Source organism: Gallus gallus, chromosome 1 (assembly GCF_016699485.2).
Source record: "Gallus gallus isolate bGalGal1 chromosome 1, bGalGal1.mat.broiler.GRCg7b, whole genome shotgun sequence".
Lineage (NCBI taxonomy): Eukaryota > Metazoa > Chordata > Aves > Galliformes > Phasianidae > Gallus > Gallus gallus.
In genome coordinates this window covers 124,329,156-124,341,516 of record NC_052532.1, presented here as the reverse complement: position 1 = coordinate 124,341,516, position 12,361 = coordinate 124,329,156, and the positions used below count along the sequence as shown (strand labels likewise).

General features: G+C 43.0%; 1 protein-coding gene across 1 annotated transcript in view; it reads right to left on the bottom strand.

The window, feature by feature from the left end:
* The window catches only part of ARHGAP6 (Rho GTPase activating protein 6), a 309,403-nt gene that overhangs the window by 155,021 nt on the left and 142,021 nt on the right, over positions 1-12,361 (bottom strand). The window lies entirely within an intron of this gene.

The following is a 12,361-nucleotide window of genomic DNA, read 5'->3' as shown; positions in this document are numbered from 1 at the left end:
TGCGTTATAATTAGAAGCAACTCGCCCGGGGAGGCTGTGGCACTGCCATCCACGGCAGTGTTTAAAAATACATAAACTTTGGGCAGCGGCAGGCACCTAAGCGAGGAGAACTGACCTCAGGCCTGGGCTGGGCCCGATGCTCTTCTGCTTCCATCTTTGTCATCATTTGTTAGTGCTCTGCAGAAAGCTGGCACAACCGCGTGTCCCCCAGTTACCGCGAGTCCTCCTCCACGGAAACAATGCACGTGAAAGAAGCGACCTTCACTGTTTTAGACTTAAAATCTAAGGCAAACAGGTTACCGGTTCTTTGCAATGCTTGTAAACAAAGGTAATCTCTTTCTTTCACACCTTTGGGTAGAAACTCAGGATACCTACCCAGAAAACACAGGTTGAGCCAACATTCCTTCCCCCCCCCCCTCCCCCCCCTGCTGGGTAAGTGCCATGCCCAGCAAGCTATGCATCCTCCATAGGCCTTCACTCCCATTGCAGGGGAAAGCATCTTTAGAGTTCCCGTGCACAGGGAGGGAATTTTTCAGCTCACTTTGCCCCGGACAAAGCACGGAATAACTGCATTTATCCATCAAACCCGCTGTTGTCTATTGAGCCGTGCTACTCCTCTTCTTGGGAAATGAGGCAGGGAGGTATCGGAGCGATGGCAGAGAACGCATTGGAAAGCAGCACCCAACGGAGGCAAACATTGTGAACTGAACGTTTCAAATCACCGGGCAAAGAATAAGTAAATAAATAGGTAAATACGAGGCAAGAGAGAGAGCAGAGAGCCTGGTTCTCCATTCTGAAGTTCTGCTTTTTACTTCTTTCAGTGGAAACTCCACACACGCCCTCTCCTCCGAGTCCCACTGCTTTGGGACATCCCACAGTGGCAGCTGTGGCATTCGGCTGCAGGAAGCAGCAGGAAGCAGAGGGAGAGGCGTGCAGTATGCCTACCCCCAGGCTGCATCGCCGCCTGCTCTTTAGCCCTGTCTGCTGGCAGTGATCGACGCAGAAGGGAACGCTGAACGTCAAAGAAGGCTGGGATTAAAACCTGGGGGCCGTGTTTCAAGAAACACTTCAAAATGAAAAGAACGGTGTGGAAGAGACGGAAATCCACAGCAAAAAGGTACAGGAGAAACAGCCTAGCGAAGGCAGAGGTGCAGAACAAACAGAATAACATGGGACAAGGCAGAAAAATAGAATAGCAAGAAGGCTACAAGAGAACCACTAAAGGTGAGGTTTTTCAGGTTGAACTTGTCTGCCCTGGCGATTGCCTGTCAATGAGAAGCAGCCCGGACTGTGACCCCCATGCATCCCTCCACCTCCTACCATTGCCTCTTTGGGTAATGCAGCACAATGAGTGCACGGTTTGCTCCCATGCAGCAGGCTGGGTCAGCTCGCCAGGGACATGCGTGCCGGAGCTGGCATGAAGGACTGTGGGAGCTTACAAGGCTGGGGTTTTTCAAGTATTTCCCTAGTTAAAATCGAAAAACATTTGATAAGGTCCAGGTTTCAGAACTGTAATAGTGCAGTTCAACACTCTTCTGTACCTAGTAACAAAGCGTAAAAGCAACTGCTAATTAGAGAAGGTGTGTTCAAAGGCCAGACCTTATGGCCAAGGAGTACCTGATTTCACATTTCATAGAATCATAGAATGGCCTGGGTTGAAAAGGACCACAGTGATCAGCTGGTTTCAACCCCCCTGCTATGTGCAGGGTTGCCAACCACCAGAGCAGGCTGCCCAGAGCCACATCCAGCCTGGCCTTGAATGCCTCCAGGGATGGGGCATCCACAGCCTCCTTGAGCAACCTGTTCCAGTGCATCACTACCCTGTGTGAAAAACTTCCTCCTAATATCCAACCTAAACCTCCCCTGTCTCAGTTTGAGACCATTCCTCCTTGTCCTATCACTGTCCACCCTCGTAAACAGTCATACCCCCTCCTGTTTATATGCTCCTTTCAAATACTGGAAGGCCACAACGAGGTCTCCCTGGAGCCTTCTCTTCTCCAAGTGAAATTCACAGCATCTGGAGCACAGCCGTGATGTGCAATGAGCAGCTCCAGGCAGAGCTGTGCTACTCAGTTTCCTGCTATCACCTGCCCCTATTTTAAGCCATTTTGCCCCTAGCAGTAACATGTTGATCCTTCACAGAACTTCAGGCTAACTTTTCCTTTTTCACATTCATTTATGCTTTGTCCCCTGTGTTCCTTCCAAATTTCCTTCCGATTTTATTCACCTGATAATGGCTGCCCAATAGATGCATGCAACTCATGTTAGCATGTGCACACCTCACACAGAAGCATAATAGGTCTTACAAAGGTCTTACAAAGCGTAATAGTTAACTTCCTGCACACTCACTCCAAGGCTACTCAATTAAGAAAAAAACTATACAAATCAGGTTTGGTTTTTTTTCCATTAATTAATTTTAAATCTTTAATTGTACGATTCTTTGCATTTTTTTGTGTGTTTGCCATGGTTCCCATTGTGGTTGTTCCCTATGCTGCTTTAAGAAGCTACAGTGCGTACATAATACCTGAAAATGTAAAGTGCAGTAAAACCTTCACTCCTTCTCTCCTATTTATCACTTAATGTTGACAACAGGAAAGGAGAGCAAACAATGTTTCAGCTATACTTTAGTTGCTTCCAACCTAGCATCTAGTAAATGAGTAAGTGAGTTTTAGAATGTTGATCATTGACGATGCCAGTAGGGAAGGCAGCTTGGTTCTTCCTCCCTAAACTTAAACACCTACAGTTGCTTCTCAGGTTATCACCCTAGGCTTCCCTGCAACGTGGGAAGAAGCAGAGACATCCAAGGAACAATTTCTGTCATTCAAAGTAGACATCTAAAACAGGTCAAACAAACTGCTCCCCAGAAGTGCCTGCCCAGGACACTCGGTGCAGATGTCTGCCCCTCGGAGTGGGGAGGCTCACCCTGGGAGTTGAAAGGCATGGGCTCAGCTTTTACATCTCACTCAGAACTCGCAGGAAGGGTCTTAACAGCCTCACTATCTTGATTGTTTTTATTCCTGTAAACAGCAGTGCGTACCTGGTGCAAAAACAGCCCACATTTTCAGGTGAAAGAGCTTCAAACGAGCATAAAAGCCTTGTTTTGCTTGACCTTTCTAATAGCTCTATGAATGCAGCTTCCACACAGAGCTAGTTCCAAATCTGGAAAAGGTCTGCCTCTGTAGCTGCTGAACCAGGGCCAAGCGTGATACTGGCAGCACACTTCTTCCTTAGGGAATCAGCACTTTTCTTATTCCGGCCAAATGTTCACTTGGTCAGTTACAGTGTAAGTCTGTTTCCCAAAAAGAAGAGAGAGGAAAGATGACGGACAAGGATATGAAATGCACAATCATCCATTAACAGGCACTAGAAAGCAAGGAATCAAAATTCAGGGATAGTACGCCACAAAAATCCTTTGCTCAGAAATAGCCTTTTGTTGTTGTTGTTTTGAAGAAGTTCTTGTTTGCTATCTATCAAAATATGTTGGTAGTTTCTCGCCCGTTTGTAACAGAACTGCAGGGAACGGTATGTAATGCCTGCAAAGAATGAAGTGCCATCTCATCTCTCTTAAAGAGATGCTTTTTCACAATGGTGACGTAGATCTTCATAGACAAAATAAATTCGATTTTAGAAGAATGTTATTACTATAATTTTCTGGATATCTGAAGCCCCTTTATATGAGATTTGGTGCACTGGAAGAGCATGACACCATTACAGCTCTTAAGGCATACAGCTGCCCGAGCGTTACTCCTATCAGCAGCAAGGAAGCTGGAGTTTCAGCTCTTCATTCACAGAGGTAGGTTCACACAGACTCTTCATTCAAAGAGGTAGGAATAGCATCTGTTCTTAGGAATGGCAATGCTAAGCCCGTGCTAAGAGGAAGAGTCTTCCCCCACCCTTCCCCACACCCACACATGAGGACAGCCGGCACTACCACTGCCCGACGGGCACCATTTGGGAAGGAGCAGCAGGAATACACAAAATAGCCCCAGGGCCAAAACCAGCTTTTCTGGTAAGTATTCAGTATAAGAGATGGACACTCACAGAAACCTCTAGCAAAATCTTTTCCATAAAGAAAGTCTGTTAGCACACATCCCGGAGCGCATTAACACTGATGCCACTGCCACTGGAATTTCACTCAGGCGTTTCATTCTGGTTACTACATTCAACATTTTTTTTCATTTAATAAATCACTATACCCTTTAATTTCTAAGTCACAGAATGATGTTCTGTATGTGACACTGCACATTACTGCACTATCGGTTACCAACAGCTTGGCAAAGAAACGTAATCTAAGATTCCGATGTTAAAAGAATGATAAACTACTTCTCATTCCTTGTGTCTGCACACTGTTCCCCAGCATCAGTGAAAATTCAATATAATATCTTTAAACTAGAACTCCAAGCTACGAACTTGTAAGTCAAATCTATGATCCTATCATGTAGCATAATATGGTTTTTCAACAAAGATTAACATTTACCCTCTGCGAGTCACTATAATTCATTCAGTTTTTAGAGCTGGAGAAGAAATTAACAGGTATCCTGCCGTATTTTTCTCTCCTCAGAGGCTGCAATTTAAATAAATGGGACCACTCACTGTTTCATGTGAAGATAAATGACATTCGAGCCTCATTTGCTTTTCTGTTGAGTTTTCCTTGCTGATAGAAGGGGCCAAAAAGGCAAACAGGAATAAAGTGAAAAAAAAATAAAGGGATGGGTGAAGGAGAAAAAGCAGCAAAATGGAAGCAAAGATAACTTGCAAGCTTAGAGCTTCGAAAGAGCTTAAAGGACTTAAACACACAAACAAAAAATCTCAGCAAATGTAGACAGTACCCATCTGGGTAAACAACAACTCGCTGGGAGCTTTTTCTGGTTACTGAAAGTGGGCATAACTCCATGCATTTCCTTCCTTGTTTATCTCCTTGCAACTCGCCTTCACTATAAGCTGCACCACTGGGCTGAGTTCTCGCTATCAATTACCCTCCTATCTAAAACGTGTTCTGAGAACTGTAGAGGGAGAAGGGCACAATTTTCTTCCATTATGTGTGACTTTTACAGAAATTGCAGCTATTCAAGAAAAATAACAACCACTAACTTGAAAAAAATCAGCTCCAGATACATGATTTGCTCTCTGACTAGAAATAGAAATGCCTATTAACAACTGACAGAAGCGAGGGCTTCTATCTAAATTTATCATATGGATATTTGTCAAGAATTTGGGAAGGAGAAGGGTTATTTCACATAACTAAAGTTTACTCCATGCTGTTTTGTGGGTAGAATTGTTCAAATCCATTTGGTGTGCAGAGTAATAATTATGGAACAAATTCCCAAGAAGTAATGCCACTACTGTAAGTTTGTTTTAATGTTGTCATCTGTAAACCAGTTTTCAAGACTGAAACAGGACCAAGACTGCTGTGACCAACAACAACAATATTCGTCATTCTTAGTAAGTCTTCAAAAGAAGCCATTGTTTAACAAGTTTCAGGCTACATCTGAAATGGTTACACACGTCAAGTTTTTGCAGTTGCCAATACTTTGGTTATCAGGTAAGCTGATGGGCTTTGTATCATTGTGCTCTAAATTTCGGCTGTCAGTTAGAGTCAGGGTATTATTCATAGCATTCAAAGGAGTTAGCTGAAGAGATCCCTTTCCAGATGATAAGGAATCATGCTTTTCAAAATCTGACTTCCATCCAGCTGAGACCAAAGCCAGCATCTTAAAATTTCCTGTGAACTGTAAATTGGTACACTTTTTTTGAGCCAGAAAACGACAAATCATGAAGCAGCCTCCTTGGGTACCGCTACCACAACTGTTAACAACAAACCTGACACAAACTCTCCTTTTCTCCAAGCCCTGGGGGAGCTCCTGCAAAACCACCCTCAGAATGACAGCGTTGGGGGCATCCCGGGACATCCCAGCTGCAGGGCAGGGAGCCTGGGAATCCAGAGAGCCAGCCTGGGAACTGCCAAGGAACTTGTATGTGCCACAGTCCTGCAAAGCCCTAAGGTCGTGGCACTGGCACATGGCGTGGAAGGGCCATATACAGCCCAGATGGGTTTTCTCACCATGGTAAACTCAGAGACTAGAGCCTGTTTGTAAGCCAGGAAGAGTTTTCTTGTCTTCATTAGAAGTGGATTCAAGGAGTTTCAAATGAAAGAGCCGAAGGCCAGCAAATGGGCTTTTTTCATTGCAGCAAAATTTCTACCAACTACTGTGATTAATGGCTTTTGAAATCTCAGTTCTTTCTGATTTATAAAATGGAATCGCGTGCAATAGCCACATGCTGCGAGTTCTTCGTGAGGTAATTTAAACTTGTATACGTGGCTGTCCACCACATCAAGAATGACTGATTTTACAGCATGTTCTAACAATATACATTCACTGTAAGGTTTCGCTCTGAAGAACAGATGTGGTTGCGATTTCATCGTATGGATTTCTGAGGACTTCCATCAGCAATGACTTTTATTTGAGCACCATTTTCCCTGTTTGCAAGTCCACCTCTGTTTTCACTTGCTGCAGGAGCATCAAAGCAGATTTACTTCCTGGTAAGAAACTTTAATCACCTAATGATTCAAGCGTTCCTGTCATAACAAACGAGGGAGAATATGAGGGAACTGACTTTAGCATTCCAAAGACAGATGGGAAAACGCAGAATCTTGAACACCCTGACTGCCTCTTGCCTTAACTCTAAAAATACTGTAAAGCTGGTAGGAAACCAAACAAACAAATCAATAAAATAAATATATGTTTAAGTGCTACAGGCACTATTCATTTTCAGATACGTTCAGTAGGCGTCTATGCCCCACGGAAAGCCTATTCTACTGACACAGAAGCACTTGAAGAGCTAGTCTAAAGCAGTCTATATCAATTTAAAGTAGACACCACGATTGATCCCTTGAATAGATTTCCAGACCCAACTGTACAGACTGTGTGCATCCACCAGTGGAAGATGCCATCACAGATACATGTACATGCTGATGTCTATAGCACGTCTTTGTGCTACCCAAAGCAAAAAAGATGTTGCACATCTTTTCTCTCGAATAGTCTGTTTCAATCACCACGTGTTTCCAAAACACAAACCAAAATGCACACAGGTTGGAACCTGGGGAAGGGATTTGCAAGAAGGTCAATCTTATTTGTCCAGGTAAAACTCCTTACTCTAAAGGATTCTCACACAGGCCCAGTATGTGTAGTGCACACTGCTGAAAACACAAACTAGTCAACTACTGGAAAAGGTGCATTTGTTGCACTTCTCTTCTCTCTTGCAGAAGCCCTGACAGCACTTGCTGTCTTTAAGGCACAGTAGTGAAGTCTGATGCATATCTTCCCCAGGAATTAAAACTCGGGCCAAAAGAGATGTATGTAATGCTGAAGCATTACAGTGTGTTAGTACTAACAAGTGCCTCCCATTTGTATTCAGTGAAAGGCTAAATCATCGAGGACTTGGGTGTCTGATTCTCACTGTTACCTGGAAACTGGAATTCTGAGCGCAAGCACTGTTAAGAAAGAGATTTTAAAAAGGGAACAGAAACATGAAAGCATGACTCATATAAGAAATACACCACCATCCAAGCACATTTTCTCTACTTTGCAGAGCTGTACTGTGTTAAGCTGCACATTCCCTTGCTGCTGCACATACTTTGAGTATCTCCTGGCTTGAGTGTAATCATTCCTGTGTATCCCAGACTGGGGTTTTTCTCTTTGCAGGGGTGGCAGGAAGGTGAAAGCAGAGCACAGCCCACTGCCTCTTGTGTCAAGAGGTAGCAAAACCACCGCACTGAGCAATGACACTTCTGCTAATCTGGGAGGAGAAGATTCCCCTGGGCAAAATAGCTTGGGAACTGCTGGGTTGTATAAAGACGCTGGCCTATTCTCAGCCAATTGTTTTGGAAGAAGGTAAACTATGAATTGAAAGCACCACAGCAATTTCTTAGGAATCCCACACGAGCCTGCTCCCATTGGGCAGCAAGGACGCCTAGCTCCTCTGTAAATTCTTCTCTGGTGACTTGCCCTGCTCTAACTGTTCTGGTGGGACATGCCTGTAGAACAGGCTTTGGAAAGCTTCCCTCTGATCCTCCACAGCTTTACTCTAGCTTGAAACTGATGCAATACCAACGAAGTCAAAGCTGACATGGGAAAGTTGGAATAATGAAGCACTGAAGCAGAGCTGTGCTCTTTTTCCTCCTCATTGTCCTTCTCCCTTGATTGAAAAGTTCAAGGGGAAAGAAAGCGTGGAAGTGGCTCCATGTGCGATTTGTGCCTCTATGCAGAGCCAGAAAGCTGTGAGCCAAACACGCGGCTGAATCTTGAGGCTTACAGCTTGTACTGAGGATTATATTCATGGACTGCATAAGTTTAAGACCATTTCTCCCCACTCAGCAGCTGGGGGGTATCAGTTCCTGCTAGACCAAGCAGCTACAGATGCTGAAAACACCACAGACTCCTAAGGAATTCATCCATGTAGGACAAAGAATTTAAGCCGTTTACAACTCTCTGGTCTCTAATGTTTATTACTCCCCCCCCAATAAAACCTGCCTCCATCTGGGATATCTTGCAGTGACAGAGTTAATGAAAATCCGAGAAGCATTCCAAGGATAGCAATGCAGAATGAGAGCAACCTCAGCATTGTTTTGTTAAGATCTCAAATTGCCAATACGGCAAAATGAAGTAATGCACTCTGTCAACATGTAGTATGCTCTATAAATGGGATCACTTGTTCATCAGTTAGTAAAACATGCTGAAAAGCACTATTTGATCAGTCTTAGAGCAGCTGACTGCTTGCTTTAACTTCTTCCCTAAGATTTATTTGAAGCATGAAACTGCTGAAAGCCTCCGGTGAGTAAAAAGAGACAAAAATATCCCCAACAAATAATTAAACATATTCACAAATAGACCCCTGTTTATGGGATCAGCATTTCTTTATTGGTGAAATAAAAACTGAAGTCAGCTGAAGCACTGGCTGCTTAAAATTGATTTCCATGGGTTTCAGTATTCTTGTATAAAACTGTTACATCCTTTACAAAAAGAAATCGACTTTATTAGTTAACTTGGAAACCTCAGACACATTTCATACATTTACAGACAGCTTCCAGATTGAATTTTGCTGATCCAGGCTTCTTAGCTGGAGTTTATGGAGCCAGACTTGTCATATGAGCTGTGTCTATAAGCCCCAGGTAAATATACACAGGGTTCGCGTTGTTGGAGAAAGTGTTTTTCACTCTTCTAAAAAAAATTAAGTTAATCTTAAGCAAAAACAAAAGTTCATTCAGTACACTTTGTATTTGTTGTTTTTGATCCATTTTGGGAAGCATTTTTTCCTTCCACAGCCCCACACTGTCCCTGCTTCTCTCCGAGTCACTTTAACTCTTTCATTTCTTTTGCCACGCTCTGCTTCACTGTCTCTGTTCTCTGAACTACAAACAGCTGAGTGGCACAGCTGGAGGAAAGGAAACAGGGGGGGCAGCTATTTCCTCTTTCCTTCTCCTTCTTCCCCACCAGCAGCCGTCATGCCTTTGCCTTCCTGCATATATAACGCAAGCCTCACACAAGGTTGGCCCTGTATTGCAAAGCCCCTTTAGAAATGTGATCTTTCGCTGGTATAGCTGAAGTACTGATATGAGTGCAATTACAGGGATTGAATGGACACCTTTCATTTCCTGTTCCATTCAAATTGCTAAGAATATCTATAATCACTTTATAAGGTTTATCACTGTGGCTATAATAACAGGGTTCCACAATTCTCACTGTAGATAAAGATGTACTTTGTAAACTCGACAGCACAAATAATGCCTCTTTATTTAAGATTTAAGTTTATTGATGATGTTTCAATGAAAAGTCAGATAAAAATTTACCCACAAAACCCAGACTGACGTACTCAAAGAGAAGATATCAAGGCCAGGAATCAAAGGATCTGCAGATTTCCCTGGGCCTGGTAGCAAGGTGACACTCCCCAATTTCATTTACGCCTTCTCCGCATCCACCATTAAGCTGAAATTTGCAAAGCAATTTGATTTTTCCATTTAATTAAGATACAGTGTATTCAGAACAGGTAAATTATATATTATACATTGCAAAAAACTGAAGCTGTTCCCCCATAAATGGGGAAAAAAGGCTTCGTGAGGCACAGAATATGAGAAAAGATGGCATAGACAAATAAAGAATGAAGAAATGGATATGGGATTACAACAAAGATGATCAAATACATTGAACAGTAACTGGAAACGAACATCTTCATGTGACCAATTGCCATTAAACCCAGGGCGGCGTGCTAGTCAGAACAGCTTGAGGAAATCAGGAGACTGCGTCAGGAGCTGCCACTGCTTCTCCATGGGAGAAGCCCTATACTGCTGACAGCCACAGACACAGCTGACCAGAAACACTGGCCTGAGCAATCCCTGCTGACTTAGCTCTAGCCACAGGCAAGGATGCATACCAGACCCTTCACTAGCACAACCTCACCACTAGTTCGGCCCTGAAATGATGCCACTTGAATTGTCCCGTGAGGACCAAAGAGCCTGGCTTCAGGCCCACAAGAGTCTCCAAAGAAAAACAGAGCTGTGGCCATGAGCAGTGACCCTTGAAGGCTTCCTGACATGGAAAGGGTGGCTCCCTTTTTGAAGGTAAAGAAGAAGAACTTGTAAGAAGGCAGGAAGCAGCATTTTGCTGCTGCTGTTGGTGCTCTGGCCTCAGCATTATTCTACAGATAGGCAGTTCAACAAAGGATACCAACAATGGGTGAATCGTGACACAAGTTACTGTTGTTTCTAGCATCTGGGCTAGTTTCAATGGTTTGCACTGATATTTGGAGAAAATATGATTGGTTCCTTGCTTGAAATATAAGCAGCCAGCACTCACACATCCTGCTTGGTTGTTACCTATGAGAGCTACCAGCACAATGCAGTGATGAACAAATAGTTGCTGTGAACTGTTCCATCAGCCTGAAGGGATCCAGAAGACAATGCCTGCTATGCCTGTTTACTGTCTAAATAATTCTGATAAAAGGGAAGATCCTAGACTGGATCCTAGTGACCCTGCTGAATTGTGAACGAATGCTCTTGGTATTGTGTTACTTTATTCAAAATCATTTGTGAAACATTCAAAGTGCAATACAAATCCCTCTCTTACACTTTAAGTAGTCACAAGCCACTGACAATGGCTGTGATTCAAGGTAGCACCTAAGTACTCACATATCTTTGAGCATGCTTGTAGTCCAAAAATTGTTCATATCTCTAAAACTCCGTACATGCTGAAATGTTTATCTAAATCTAAGTCAAATTTGATTTATTTTTTTCTGTGATTATTCATAAATCATTAGGGTAGTGTGGTGAGCCCAGCAGTGACTCTTGGAAATGATAACTCTAGGATTCTTCCTGCTCTTTGGTGGAAAACTACTCCTGAAGCAATAGCAGAGAAAGTTAAAGACCTCTGGGTTCCACAGGCTCTTCTAACGGCTGCCTCTAAGATGATCTTGTGTCCAGGTAACGTTCTCAGATGGAGAAGTCATCTCTCAAGGCATATTATTTCAATTGGTTGGAAAGCTGTGGCAGAATTTCACGCAGGAATAGCTTCCATATTACCTCCTCCCTCCTGCTGTCATGACCATTTATCAATTCTTCTGGAATCACCTCCTAAGTATGATTCAACAGCAAAGTGTTTTGCTCTGCACTGTGAGATGAGTAATTGTTTCATTGGTGTAGCACAATGAATACTGCAAGAGGTAACTGAGCACAAACCATGGCATCCACTGGATGGACACTAACAAGAACACGGCAATTCTGTTACTTGATTGTTGTCATGACACATAAGCCTACATTCTAATATTTTCTGTGGGAATCCAACCAAAACAAATGTGGACAGACTGTCAGCAGAAGGGAGGAAAATACCGTGTGTGCAGCAAACAAGCAACTAGAGCCATTGATGACCCCCAGCCAGATCACAGCATTCCTTGGGAGCACATACATTACTCAGAGCTTCTTCTGATTATTTTCTTAACAAAACTTTGCAGCCTTTTTGAGTGGGGGAAGGGAGACTCTGATGTTCCCCTTCTTGTTTTTAAAATTCAGACTAAGTTTTGTGATTAGATCTCTATTAGAAAACCTTTAAGGTTCTTCAAGGTCTGAGCTTTGGGACTTCTTTATCTGACTCAGTTCTTTTTGTTTTAAGTGTCACGCTTACTCTTAGTTGAGTACTGTTATATGAGCAATACAATGATGGCAAAATTGGTAATATTTTAATTAAATGATGAGATATATACAAAGGAAAGGAAATTGAACAAATCAATGTTCTTTTAATTTAAATTCAGAAGTTAAATCCAAATGCTTAAGTAAGCTTGACAGTAGCTATCATTTCATCTGCAAGCGAATTCT